We start from the raw sequence: 13,673 nt of genomic DNA on the forward strand, positions 1-13,673 counted from the left end.
ATTGGAGTTCACATCGGCTTTATCTACACTGCGGAAGATTCTTTTATCGATTTCCACAGTTCAAATCAATTTAAACCACAGAAGTGATAAACTGAAAAAAGTCAAAGCACAATAATCAAAAATCATCAAAATAATTATTTGTATCACCAAAAATAACACTCATTTACACTTAAATTGATTATTTTATTGATTATGTCCATTTCAAAAAGCAAATCAATTTGAATTCCAGTTAGATTTAATCACCACATTCCTATAATGCCTCAAAACTAACTTTCAATTTTTGTCTTTCCTCTTTCCTCCTATAATATCACCCATGGCCTCCAATGGTCCCTCAGATGAGCATCTCTCCAGCAGATGTTGAGCTCCTCAGACACAATGAAAAAAAAACCTCTTATCATCATCTGAAGGAGATGCATATGTGCCCGTCAGTTCTGACACACACTCTTCCTGCTTCCTTCGCTGACGGGTTGCTATGGATATTCAGAGAAAAGCTCTTGGAAAAAATGGCACATCCCACCACTGATGTCAGAGCTGTGTGTGTGTGTGTGAAGAGGGAGGGAACTGGAGCCTGTTGCTCAGATCATCAAATGTGCCGCCAGAAGCTCCAGAAGCCTGTGGACGATCACACTGAGTTCATCACACTGCGCTTCTGCTTTCAGAGTTGAAGAAATACCATGAGTATTCTCAAGTGCACATGAACTACGGTGAGTGATTCGACTAGCGTTTACTTTGCTTTCTTTGTAGCCTTGCAGTGTTACGGCAAGATGCTTGCAGGGAAGGAAAAAAAACAATGATCGATTTTTTAGATTTGAAGTGAGTGTGTGATTTTTTTTTTTTTTTTTTTTTTTTTGATGGAAGGAAAACACCTAAAGTAGACTGTTAAAGTGTGTTCTGTTACTCGTTTATCAGTTTCTGTAGATTTCCAATGCACATTTTATTAGATTAATCTCCAAAGATGCTTGCAAGGAGAGAAAAAACTGTTGATTTTGAGATTTAAAGTGTTTTTTTCCAGTCTGATGGAAAGAAATTATCTAAAATACACTTCGGTTTGTTGCTCTTTTGTCAATTTGTTTCTGTAGATTTCCAATATACGATTTATTAGATAATTTACAGTGTTTACTTCACAGTTTTATTGATGCTTGCAGAGAAAAAAAACTGTCAATTTTGAGATTTAAAGTGTTTTTTTTTTTATTTTTTGTCTGATGGAAGGAAAACACCTGAAGTAGACTTATGTTTGTTGCTCTGTTATCAATTTGTTTCTGCAGTTTCCAATATATAAATTGTATTATCTCCACTTCAGCAGCATTTACAGTATATGCAGTAGTTTGTAGTTATTATTGTAGTATAATTGTAGTAGCATTCATGTCTAATATTCTGAAGATTTACTGATGCTTGCAGGGAGAAATCAATCAGTTGATTGTGAGATTTTTTTAAAGAGTTGTTGTTTTTTAGTCTGACCTAAAGCCCATTTTTTCAGTGTTCAAAAAATGTTAAATTTAAAGTGTGTTTTTTTTTTGTCTGATGGAAAGAAAAGACCAAAAATACACTTTTAAAGTCACTTTTTTATCAGTTTTTTTTCTGCAGATTTCCAATACACATTTTATATGATAAATCTGCACTTCAGAAACACTCACAGTATATAAAGGGAGACTTTTTGAGATTTAAAGTGTTTTATTTTCAGTCTGATGGAAAGAAAACACCAAAAAATACACGTAGGTTTGTCGCTCTTTTATCAGATTGCTTCTGCAGATTTAAAAGGTATAAATTTTATTAGATAAATGTCCACTTCAGCAGCATTTGCAGTATATACTTCGCAGTTGTACTCATATTTGATATTCTGAAGATTTACAAATGCTTGCAGAGAGAAAAAACTGTTGATTTTAAGATTTAAAGTGGTTTTTATTTTTATTTTTTGTCTGATGGAAGGAAAACACCTGAAGTAGACTTATGTTTGTTGCTCTGTTATCAATTTGTTTCTGCCGTTTCCAATATATAAATTGCTTCTATAAAACCTTAAACCTAAGCAGCATTTACAGTATATGCAGTAGTTTGTACTTGTATATCTAAAATTCTGAAGATTTACTGATGCTTGCAGGGAGAAATCAATCAGTTGATTGTGAAATTTAAAAATAGTTTTTTTTTTTTGTCTGACCTAAAGTACATTTTTCAGTGTTCAAAAAAATGTTAAATTTAAAGTGTTTTTTTTTTTTTTTTTTTTTTTTGTCTGATGGAAAGAAAAGACCAAAAATACACTTTTGAGTCACTTTTTTATCAGTTTGTTTCTGCAGATTTCCAATACACATTTTATATGATAAATCTGCACTTCAGGAACACTCACAGTATATACTTCACTGCTTTATTGTTGCTTGCAGGGAGAATTTTTGAGATTTAAAGTATTTTATTTTCAGTCTGATGGAAAGAAAAACACAAAAAATACACAAGTTTGTTGGTCTTTTATCAGATTGCTTCTGCAGATTTAAAAGGTATCGATTTTATTAGATAAATCTCCACTTCAGCAGCATTTGCAGTATATACTTCACAGTTGTATTCATATTTGATATTCTGAAGATTTACAAATGCTTGCAGAAAAAAAAAACTGTTGATTTTAAGATTTAAAGTGTTGTTGTTGTTGTTGTTTTTTTTTACAGATGTTTGCTGGGGAAAATAATTTTAAGATTTAACATGTTGCATTTTTTAGTCTGATGGTCAGAAAACAGCTAAAATACACATAGGTTTGTTGATCTTTTATCAGTTTGTTTCTGCATATTTCTAATACACACTTTATTAGATAAATCTCCACTTCAGCAGCATTTACAGTACAGTATTTTGCAGTTGTATTCAAATGTAATATTCTGACGATTTACAGATGCTTGCAGGGAGAGAAAAAAAAAGTCAATTTTAATATTTAAAGTGATGCAATTTTCAGTCTGATAAAAAAGCTAAAATACACTTAAGTTTGTTTGTCTTTTATCAGTGTATGTAGATTTTTAATAGAAATTTTATTAGATAAATCAAGGAGAAAAAACTGTCTATTTTCTGTCTGTCTTTTCAGTGTTTGTTTTGTTGCTCTTTTATCATTTTTTACGAGATAAGTCTCCACTTCAGCAGCATTTGCAGTATACACTGTACTTTGCAGTTGTGTTCATGTCTAATATTCTGATGCTTGCAGGGAGAAAAACTGTCTATTTTGAGATTTAAAGTGTTTTCATTTGTTGTCTGATGTAAGGAAAATCTAAAATACACTTAAGTTTGTGGCTCTTTAAAATCTATTTATTTCCGTAGATTTCCAATAAACACATTTAATTAGATAAATCTTCTCTTGTTGCTTGCAGGAAGACAAAAAAAAATTGAAATTTAAAGTGGTGCATTTTGTCTGATGGAAAGAAAACACCAAAAATACTCAAGTCACTTTTTTCAGTTTGTTTCTGCAGATTTCCAATACACATTTTATTTGATAAATCTCCACTTCAGGAACACTCACAGTATATACTTTGCAGCTTTATTGTTGCGTGCAGGGAGAATTTAGATAAAGTGTTTTTTATTTTCAGTCTGATGGAAAGACAACACCAAAAATACACGAAGGTTTGTCACTCTTATCAGTTTGCTTCTGCAGATTTCCAATGTATACATTTTAATAGATAAATCTCCACTTCAGCAGCATTTGCAGTATATACTTTGCAGTTTTATTCATATTTGATATTCTGAAGATTTACAAATGCTTGCAGAGAGAAAAAAACAGTCGACAATGAGATTTAAAGTGTTTTTTTTTTTCGTCTATTAGAGGAAAACACCTAAAGTAGACTTTTTGGGGTTTGTTTTGTTGCCCTTTTTCAATTTTTTTTATAAGATAAGTCTCCTTTTCAGCAGCATTTACAGTATATGCAGTGCTTTGCAGTTGTATTCATGTCTAATATTCTGAAGATTTACAGATGCTTAAAGGGAGAAATCAAACAGTTGGCTGAGATTTAAAGAATTGTTTTTCTTTGTCTTACTTACATTTTTAGTGTTTGTTTTGTTGCTCTTCTATCAGTTTGTTTCTTTAGATTTCTAATATAATTTTATGAGACAAGTGTCCACTTCAGCAGCATTTACAGTATATACAGTAGTTTACAGTTGTATTCTTGTCTAATATTTTAAAGATTTACAGATGCTTGCAGGGGGGAAATTTTTGTGATTTAAAGTGTTTTTTTTTTCTGTCTGGAAAGATTTTTGCTTTGGTTTGTTGCTCTTTTAGCAGTTGCTTTCTTCAGATTTTCAATGAACTTTTGATTGGCTAAAACCTGCCGTTGTATTCATATCTTTGCATTTTAACTGATCATGTACTACGTTTTATTTGACATAAAATGTATATTATGTTACGTCGTTCACTCTTTTCCAAATTATGGAGTTATAAAGATTCAAAAAATCTCCTCTGTAAAAACCTTTGACTCATTGTGAACGTGAGATTTTTGTGCTGGAAATGAGTGGATGTTTAAACAAGTAATGCCTCATTTGCATATGTAAACACAACATTTAGAAATATTGATATACAAAAAAAGCTCGCAAGGTTTGTTTTTACCATATTTACCATATTCGCTGTCTTGCCTTAATGATTGAGAGTTGAGATGTTTTTAGACGGAGGTTTAATGCATGTCTGAATGTGCTTTGAGTGTTTTCTTTGAGTCAGTGAAGTCTTGTGTTGGTACGGGCTGTTAAAGCACATCAGAATGCTTTGCTTGTTATATTGAGCGCTGAGTGTGAAACAGTTTGCGAGAAGTTTTGTCCTCAACATTTAACCTACTTGAGTCAATTGACTTTTACTTTTCAATTAATTGCATTTCAATAGTTGCTCAGAAAATATTCTGAGCCTCTAATTCAATAACCTGGTTCATTTTTCTGTTTCTGATAGCCTCATACATCTATATTATTCACTGTTATTATGGCTAATGAACATTTTCAATTTAATGAAATGCCTGATAAGCAAATTTATTAATCAAGTTATTTAATTAATTGCAAAAATTATCCTCCCATACGCAACCCATACCGCCGAACCACCAGGGGCCGCCCCTTGCTCTTAAATTAGAGTCTGTTCTGTGCTTTCGCTTTGTTTAGGCAGGAAAACACTTTGAAATAAATATAGAAACGGTGCGATTCCCTTCCTTTTCATTACAGGTGCCGTCTTCCTTTCATATGCGATCCTCAAAACATGTATAAGGGTGCATGACTGTCAGCTGACGCGCTCCAAAGTGATAAATAAATGCTGTTTCCTAAACGGATTCTGTATTCACGATTTGAAGCGGAGCGAAAGTCTGGGTTTTGGGTGCATGTTTAAACAGACATACACACATAATTAATAATAATAATATCTAAAGATGTGGATCTTGGTGGGGAATTTTTTCAAAAACATAATTATGTCTTCTTAATGAGCATAAACAGTTAGGAAAGCAGTCGAATGCTTTGATTATAACGTTAGATGTGGGCGTTTTTAATGTGACGCCTGTTATTTAATGTAATCAAACAAAAAAATCGAAATGAATCATTCATTCGTTGATCTTTAATCAGAATGCGTGAGTTACACAGTGAAAAAACGGCTAATGATATATATATATATATATATATATACATATATATATATATATATGTATATTTATATATATATGTATGTGTGTATGTATGTATATATATATATATACATATATATATATATATATATATATATATATATATATATATATATATATATATGTATATATATATATTTATATATTTATATATATATATATATATATATATATATATATATATATATATGTTTATTTATATATATATATGTATGTGTGTGTGTATATATATATATATATATATATATATATATATATATATATATATATATATATATATATATATATATATATATATATATATATAGTTATTTTCCACCCTGCAAAGGAAAGAGAAATAAATACAATAGAGTAAAAATATAAAACAATCTGTGATTTAAGCATCTTCACCCTAAGAAAAACACTTTAGCTAAAAAAATCCTTCAGTCAAGAGCAGCGAGGAATTTTCTCGTCGTTTGATTAATGATAAAACAGGCAGCAGCATTTCGCACTGTCACTTTAATGATTTCTCTTTCTTGTGTCTTTTAATTCTCAACTCGTTTGTCTATTACGCAAATGAGGGTTAATATGAATAATCACTAATCACCGCGTTTTGACACCTATTTGACCATTAAAGCGCTCATGTTAAGATGACTTTAGATGTCTGCGCTCCTCTGCTCGTCTCAGTGTGCGAATGAGACCGAATGCTAAACACGTGCTTATGCGTGTGCGCGTGTTGCACACACACATAAGCACGTGGTCTTTCACGCTTTTGGTATATGATGCAATAATGGTTTATCTCGATTAATGGTTTTTCATAATCGTTAGAAGCCATAATCGAAAATCGGATTTTCGATTAATTGCACTGATTAATTTTTGATCATCCAGGTGATAAAAAATAACTAAGGCAACTTAATCATTCTCCTAATTGTGCACTGCAAAAATTGTATTTAAATATGACATGATCCCCCACAAATATGACGTGATCCCCCACAGAGCTCGCTGAGAAGAAAGTCCTACAGGTTAAAAGTGAGTAAATAATGGCAGAACGGTCATTTCTGGGTGAACTGTCCCTTTTAAGGCAACTTGTAGCAAATGACAAGCCAGTGAACAGAGAAAAGAAACACAGTAGAAATCAATACTTTGTTTGTTTTGAAGCACTCTGCAGGCAACAGAATAATCATTGTTGTCATTTCGTGCATGTGCGTCTTTTTAATATTCGATATGAGCTTTACAGTGTTTGATTTATTCGTCTTATGTTTTATTTAGTGTGTGTTTTCCAGTCGCAGTTTGTATCTAATGGCTGTGACTCATGTTCATTCTTATGCTTGTTTTGTGCTGATACAGTAGCTGACACATCGTCACTTTCAATGCCAAACACCATTTAGCTGTACTATGAATGCACGCTTTTACAGTATTCGATGAGTGTACTCTGTCAAAGTCAATCCCCCTTATAAAAGCCAAATAGGACGCCATTAGTAAATGACAGCACAGCAGTTAGAATGAGTCAAGCGGGTTTAATTTAACAGCACCGTTTATCCACAATTAACAAGCGCATGTCAAAAAAGTCCTGTGTTTCAGATTAAAATTTAAATCAGAGCACTTGTTTGCATATTGTCTATTATTTTTGTCATTTTAATTTTGTCATGCATAAAAAAACACCCTGCTTTTTTGAAAATACAGTCTGTACGGAAAGTATTCAGACCCCCTTAAATGTTTTACTCTTTGTTATGTTGCAGCCATTTGCTAAAATCATTTCAAGAGTTCACACTTAGCTGATGATTGATAATAAAGCTAGTTTGGCGTGCTGTCCCGGGAGAGAGCCCTGAGCTTATAATAACCTCGAGCCCTGGGCTCCCTCCCGTTGCAAGGCGAGAGGGGAGTTTGAGCTCAGGTAGATCTCGATGACTCCCCCTCTTGCTCGGGGAAAACCCACGCCACCATGGGGAGAACGAGCAAACTCCGCACAGAAATGCTGTCTGGTTAGGAAAGGAATTAAACCAGGGGCATTCTTGCTGTGAGGCAACAACGCTAATCGCTGGCCACCATGACGCCCGTTTGAAAGGACGGAAAGTAGGGTTGGGTGGGGGGTGGGGGGGTTTCTTCAAGACGAAGATATTGAGATGAGAAAAGTCTGGTTATTTATAGTGAGTTATAGATCGTCTGATAGGATAATTAGTCATTAGCTAAAGTTGGAACAGCTGTGAACAATCATAAGCACGTGATCCTCTCGAAATTTGTTTATAAATAAACTTCACTTCAGTTCACTTTTGTCCTCATTAAGGTACATACGGCACCCCATATTGACAATAAAAACTGAATTGTTGACATTTTTGCAGATTTCTTAAAAAAGAATAACAAATATCACTTTGTCCTAAGTATTCAGACCCTTTGCTTAGCATATTAGCATCTACTTTAATACAGCCATGAGTCTTTTTGGGAAAGATGCAAGTTTTTCACACATGGATCCTCCTTGCAGATCCTCTCCAGTTCTGTCAGGTTGGATGTTAAACATTGGTGGACAGTAATTTTTAGTCATTCTCCAGAGATGCTTAATTGGGTTTACATCAGGGCTCTGGCTGGGCCATTGAATAACAGTCGCAGAGTTGTTGTTAAGCCGCTCCTTCGTTATTTTAGCCATTTTTTCTATTATATTGTAAAAATGTAGGTTATGTATTGCTGTTTTATGTTCTATTACAGGACTTTTGTTGTATTTTGCAAATATTATTGTTTGTATTATTTTTAAAAATCAATGAAAAGTGAAGTTTAATATTAAAATTATTTCGAGAGGAGCACGTGCACATGATTAACCCAGCTGGCCCATATTAACTAATCACGATCCTCCAATCAAAGGATCCCAAGTCACTATATATTTATATCTCATTTCCCTTCTACAACTACCTTTGTCTGGAAGAAACCCCCCCTCCTCCCCTTCTTCCACCTTTATCCAGAATGGGCGGCACAGTGGCCCAGTGACTAGTACTGGTGCCTCACAGTAAGAATACCTATGGCTTTGGATCCTCGCTGGATATCTTGCAAATAAGTAGGTTATTGTTCAAGAGTTCACACTTAGCTCATGAATTATACATAGCTTGTTTAGCATGCTGTCCCGGGAGAGAGCCCTGAGCTCAAGGGATCCTTGGGCCCAGGGTTTCCAGCCCTTTCGCAGGGCGAGGAGTGATTGAGCTCAGGTCGGTCTCAAAACTCCCCCGCTGCTGATGCTAAGGTGAACTTTCTGAGAGTAAGACATTTAGAAAAAATGGATGGTGGGAGGAAACTGGGGAACTCGGAGGAAACCCATGCCAATACAGAGAGAGCATGCAAACTTCACACAGAAATGCCAACCGACCCAGCCGGGACTCGAACCAGTGAACTTTCTGCTGTAAGGCGTCCTAACCACTGAGTCATCAAATGTTTTCATTTCATTTTCATTCAAGGTTAGGATTTAATTAAGCATTCATTGATTATTTAAATTTTTCCTGTGAAACAGTGTTGATGGTTTCAAAAGTTCAAAAGGCTAAATTCATTTGTTATTAAAAGTTTAAACCAAGGAAAGATTGAGATCTAGATTAAAGGTCAACATTAATTACAGTGATATTGTGATTGTGTTTTTCCACAAAGGTCAGATGTTTGTACTTGCGCTGAAGTTCAAGGTCTCAAATCGTGCCTCAGGGATATTTTTGAAAAGTATTATTCATTCATTCATTTTCTTGTCGGCTTAGTCTCTTTATTAATCCGGGGTTGCCACAGCGGAATGAACCGCCAACTTATCCAGCAAGTTTTTACACAGCGGATCCCCTTCACTGCAAAAAATGCTCTTCTTGCTTAGAATTGTTGTCTTGTTTCTAGTCTAAATATCTAAAATTTCTTATATCAAGAAGCATTTTCTAGACAAGCAAAACATATTGTCTTGTTTTGAGAAATAAAATGCCAATATTAAGTGAGTTTTTCCTTAAATCAAGCAAAATAATCTTCCAATGAGGTAAGCAAAATACGTCAAAAGAAAAAACAAGATTCTTTTGCTTACCTCATTGTCAGATTATTTTGCTTGATTTAAGGAAAAACTCACTTAATATTGGCATTTTATTTCTCAAAACAAGACAATATGTTTTGCTTGTCTAGAATATTCTTCTTGATTTAGGAATTTTTTGATATTTGGACTAGAAACAAGACAACAAATCTAAGTAAGAAAAGCATATTTTGCAGTGCAGCAGCAACCCATCACTGGGAAACACACACACATACACACACTACGGACAATTTAGCCTACCCAATTCACCTGTACCGCATGTCTTTGGACTGTGGGGGAAACCAAAGCACCCAGAGGAAACCCACACAAACGCAGGGAGAACATGCAAACTCCACACAGAAACACCAACTGAGCCGAGGCTCGAACCAGTGACCCAGCGACCTTGTTGCTGTTAGGCGACAGGACTACCTTCTGCACCACTGTTTTGCCCGAAAAGTACTATATTTTAAATTAAACATTATGGTGGCACGGTGGCTCAATAGTTTGCTATGTCGCCTTACAGCAAGAAGGTCGCTGTTTCGAGTCCCGACTGGCTCAGTTGGCGTTTCTGTGTGAAGTTTGCATGTTCTCGCCATGTTGGTGTGGGTTTCCTCCGGGTGCTCCGGTTTCCCCCACGGTCCAAACACATACACTATAGGTGAATTGGATGAACTAAATTGGAAATCCAACTGGAATGGTTGGTGGTTCATTCTGCTGTGGTAACCCCTGATAAATAAAGGACCAAGCTAAAGGAAAATTGCCTCCTTTTTGTTCTTATGAATTATTTAAGTTTGTAAACTACATGTATTTTATAGTCTCTTCAGTTTAAACTGAACATACAAATTCAAAGAGAATGCACAGTAAGATAGCTGTCAGACGATGCTTATAGTAAACATGAAGGCCACACTAACACAGTTGGTTATGTCGGAATGTAAACAGCTGGAGAGGTCTATAATAATGCTGCTGTCGATCCCGTTAAAAAAAAAATCTAACTAAAAATAACAACAGAAGAAATCACTCATGCTCTTTTCTAAATAACATTAGTAGCTTAAGAATAAATTCATTACCTAAATGCAGTGATTCTTCCTGACTTATTCTGATTAGGCAGATCATAATCAGTCATAAGCAGGGCCTGTGATGTCACAGTAAATCTGAAAAGGCATGTTTATATACTGCTAATTTATGAAGATTTGAATTTGAGTGAGTTTTTACTGTGCTGTGCGATATTAAAGAAAAAGATAATATGTGCTTGTTATATAATGTGATACAATATATTTATTTTAAAATTATATTCAATTAAATTCAATAAAAAGATAGATCTTTATTCTAGTTGTAAACTTAAAGAGTATTTCTGGGCCTCGAACATTATCAGGAAGGCTATTCCAGAGTTTAGGAGCCATAAATGAGAAGGCTCGACCTCCTTTAGTAGACTTTGCTATACTAAGTTCTACCAGAAGCCCTGAGTTTTGAGATCTTAAAGATCATGCCGGATTATAGTGATGGTTGGTAAGATAAACAGGAGCTAAATTATTTAAAGCTTTATAGGTAAGAAGCAATATTTTATATATCAGTATGGAACTTAACAGGCAGACAGTTTAAGGAGGTTAAAATTAGGGTGTCATTTTTTTGACCTGGTAGAGACTGCATTTTGAGGAAAAAAGATATAATCAACAAATGTTTGATATTATTTAAGGGAAGCGAAAGCATCGCTGCAACTTCTGAAAGTGAATAAAAGGTGTCCATGGAGTCTTAAAGTATTAAAAGTTGATAAATCAATTATAAGAAAATTAAGCCACCTAAAAGGTAGTAAATAGTCTTTATCACGGTTTTACAAGGTCTTAAATTTTGTTCAAGCATTTTGTTAAAACAAGTGTTTGACTCCAAAACAGCATAAATATATTTATTTTGCTTGTAATCTTAACAACGGTGCGCTCGATCCACCAATTCGTTCGGGCCAGGGCGTGTCTGGCCAAGCTCCTCTGTCCGGGTGATGTCACTAATTTGCAACAAACGCGGGAAGGTGATGTGACGCTCTCCACATGTAGTGAAACCATAGAGCAAAACAGATGGCAAAATAGGCAAATGTAAGTTTGCGTACTCCTGGCTGAAGAAAGACGAGTTTAAACAGTGGCTAAAGCCTGTCAATGAAAACAACCATGTAATATATTCTTTCAATCTTTGTTTCTTCCAAGCTTATGTGATTTTGTTGCATGGTTGTGCTCTAATCATTTATTTAACTACAACTGTTTATTAACAACTGTTTATTACGTTAAAGGTCTGATACTGATTAGAACTTAAAGTGGCCATGAGGTCTTAAAATATTCTGAGAAGGTCTTTAAAAAGTCCTAAAAGGTATTAAAATTATCTTTAGGATTCCTTAATATACCCTGGAATAGATATATTTCACTATATCATAAAACAAATCAGACATTTTAACAATTTAAAGGTAAGGAAAACGCATATCACTGCCACTTTTTTACTGATTTAGCTATTTATCAACTTTGAAAACGCCAATAATAAAATAAATAAACTAAAACTCTTAAAACAGAGTCAAGTTACTGCTTTGCTGTCTTATTGCTTTCTTAACATGGCTTAAAATGATTAAAGATTTGTTAGTTCAGCAAACCAGAATGCCCATCTGCTTGTTTTCAGAGATGCACATTGACATGTCACTGCATTGCCTGATGTGCTGAAAAGCAGAGGGTGTTATAATGACAAGCACACAAGGAAACGTTTGTAATAAACAGTGCTTAATTTGTGAATTGCGAGGTCCCAGAACAGATCAGGGTAACGGATCCAGCATATTACCCAAGGATGGAGAGGTGTCGCGCACGAAAGTGGAGAGGGGAGGGGGAGGTTGTCTCGAACGAAAGTGAAGAGGGTGGGAAGTCGTGGAAGAAAGTGAAAGTCAACAGCGAGCAGGGGAGGAGGGCAGTTGAGGAGGGGGACCGGTAAAATCAGGTGCCGGATCAGATTTCCTAGGTGCTGGATCTGGCGTGTTCCGGCACTAATTAAGCCCTGGTAATCAATCATTTATTTATGGCAAGTCATTACGATATATATAGATATATATATATATATATATATATATATATATATATATATATATATATATATATATATATATATATAAAGTAAAGCAAAGTACAATATGTATATATATATATAAAAAGTAATTTAAATCTGTTTTATATATTTTGCTTATTTTTATATATAGAATAGATTTTGTATGCTGGTCTTTTTTTAAAGCACTTTGGTCAACATCTGTTGTTTTTAAATGTGCTCTATAAATAAAGCAAACAAACAAACAAACAATATATATATATATATATATATATATATATATATATATATATATATATATATATATATATATATATATATTTATATACAGTTAAAATCAAAATATTAGCCCGCTTGAATTATTAGCCCCTTCTAATATTATTGTCTAATAATATTGACCTTTAAAGAGCTTTAAAAAAAATTCTAAATTGCTTTTATTTAAGCCTCAATAAAACAAATAAGACTTTCTCTAGAAGAAAAAATATTGTAGGAAATACTGTGAAAAATTCCTTGCTCTGTTAAACATCATTTGGGAAATATTTTTAAAAGACTGTATATCGGTATACACATTTGCGAAATTTAATTTATTGTTCAGCCCTAATTTTTACTATAGTGCTGGTTGTTTACACACTATGGACCCCCATAAGTCTTCAGATTCCAAGTGAAGAGAATTTTGCATCAGTGGTCCACTTCAAACCAGATCAGAAAAATGCAAAATAGCAGCACTTTCACTTGTGGTCACAGATTTTTTGGACTTCACTGTAGTTCTGCTAGCACATATCAACACATCCAGGGTTATGAATCTCAGTGTGGGTGGATGGGGAAGAGTTGGTGACACTTAGTCATAATGAAGTACACTTATCTGAATGCGAAAAGAGTTTCTTGGTGTTGAGTGGCATCCAGGGCCGTGAGTGGGTATGAATGGTCATCAATTTCCCAAGGTGGGAACGTGTCCTCTCCGTGAATCATCATCTTTCTCATTGTCCTGGTCTAGTGTAAAGTCCGACTGGGCTAGCTGGAGG

The 13,673-nt window shown here is 34.3% G+C and overlaps 1 protein-coding gene across 3 annotated transcripts in view; it reads left to right on the forward strand.

Annotated features, from left to right (window-relative positions):
* The first annotated feature begins 491 nt into the window (after positions 1 to 491).
* kcng1 (potassium voltage-gated channel, subfamily G, member 1) overlaps positions 492 to 13,673 on the forward strand; it is a 54,085-nt gene continuing 40,903 nt past the window's right edge. For 2 of the 3 annotated variants that reach the window (XR_015522990.1, XR_015522991.1), the window contains exon 1: positions 598 to 704. The gene's annotated coding sequence lies outside the window, so the exon portion shown is untranslated. 3 annotated transcript variants of the gene reach the window in all.

The sequence above is a fragment of the Danio rerio genome, chromosome 23 (assembly GCF_052040795.2).
Source record: "Danio rerio strain M-AB ecotype USA chromosome 23, GRCz13ab, whole genome shotgun sequence".
Classification (NCBI taxonomy): domain Eukaryota; kingdom Metazoa; phylum Chordata; class Actinopteri; order Cypriniformes; family Danionidae; genus Danio; species Danio rerio.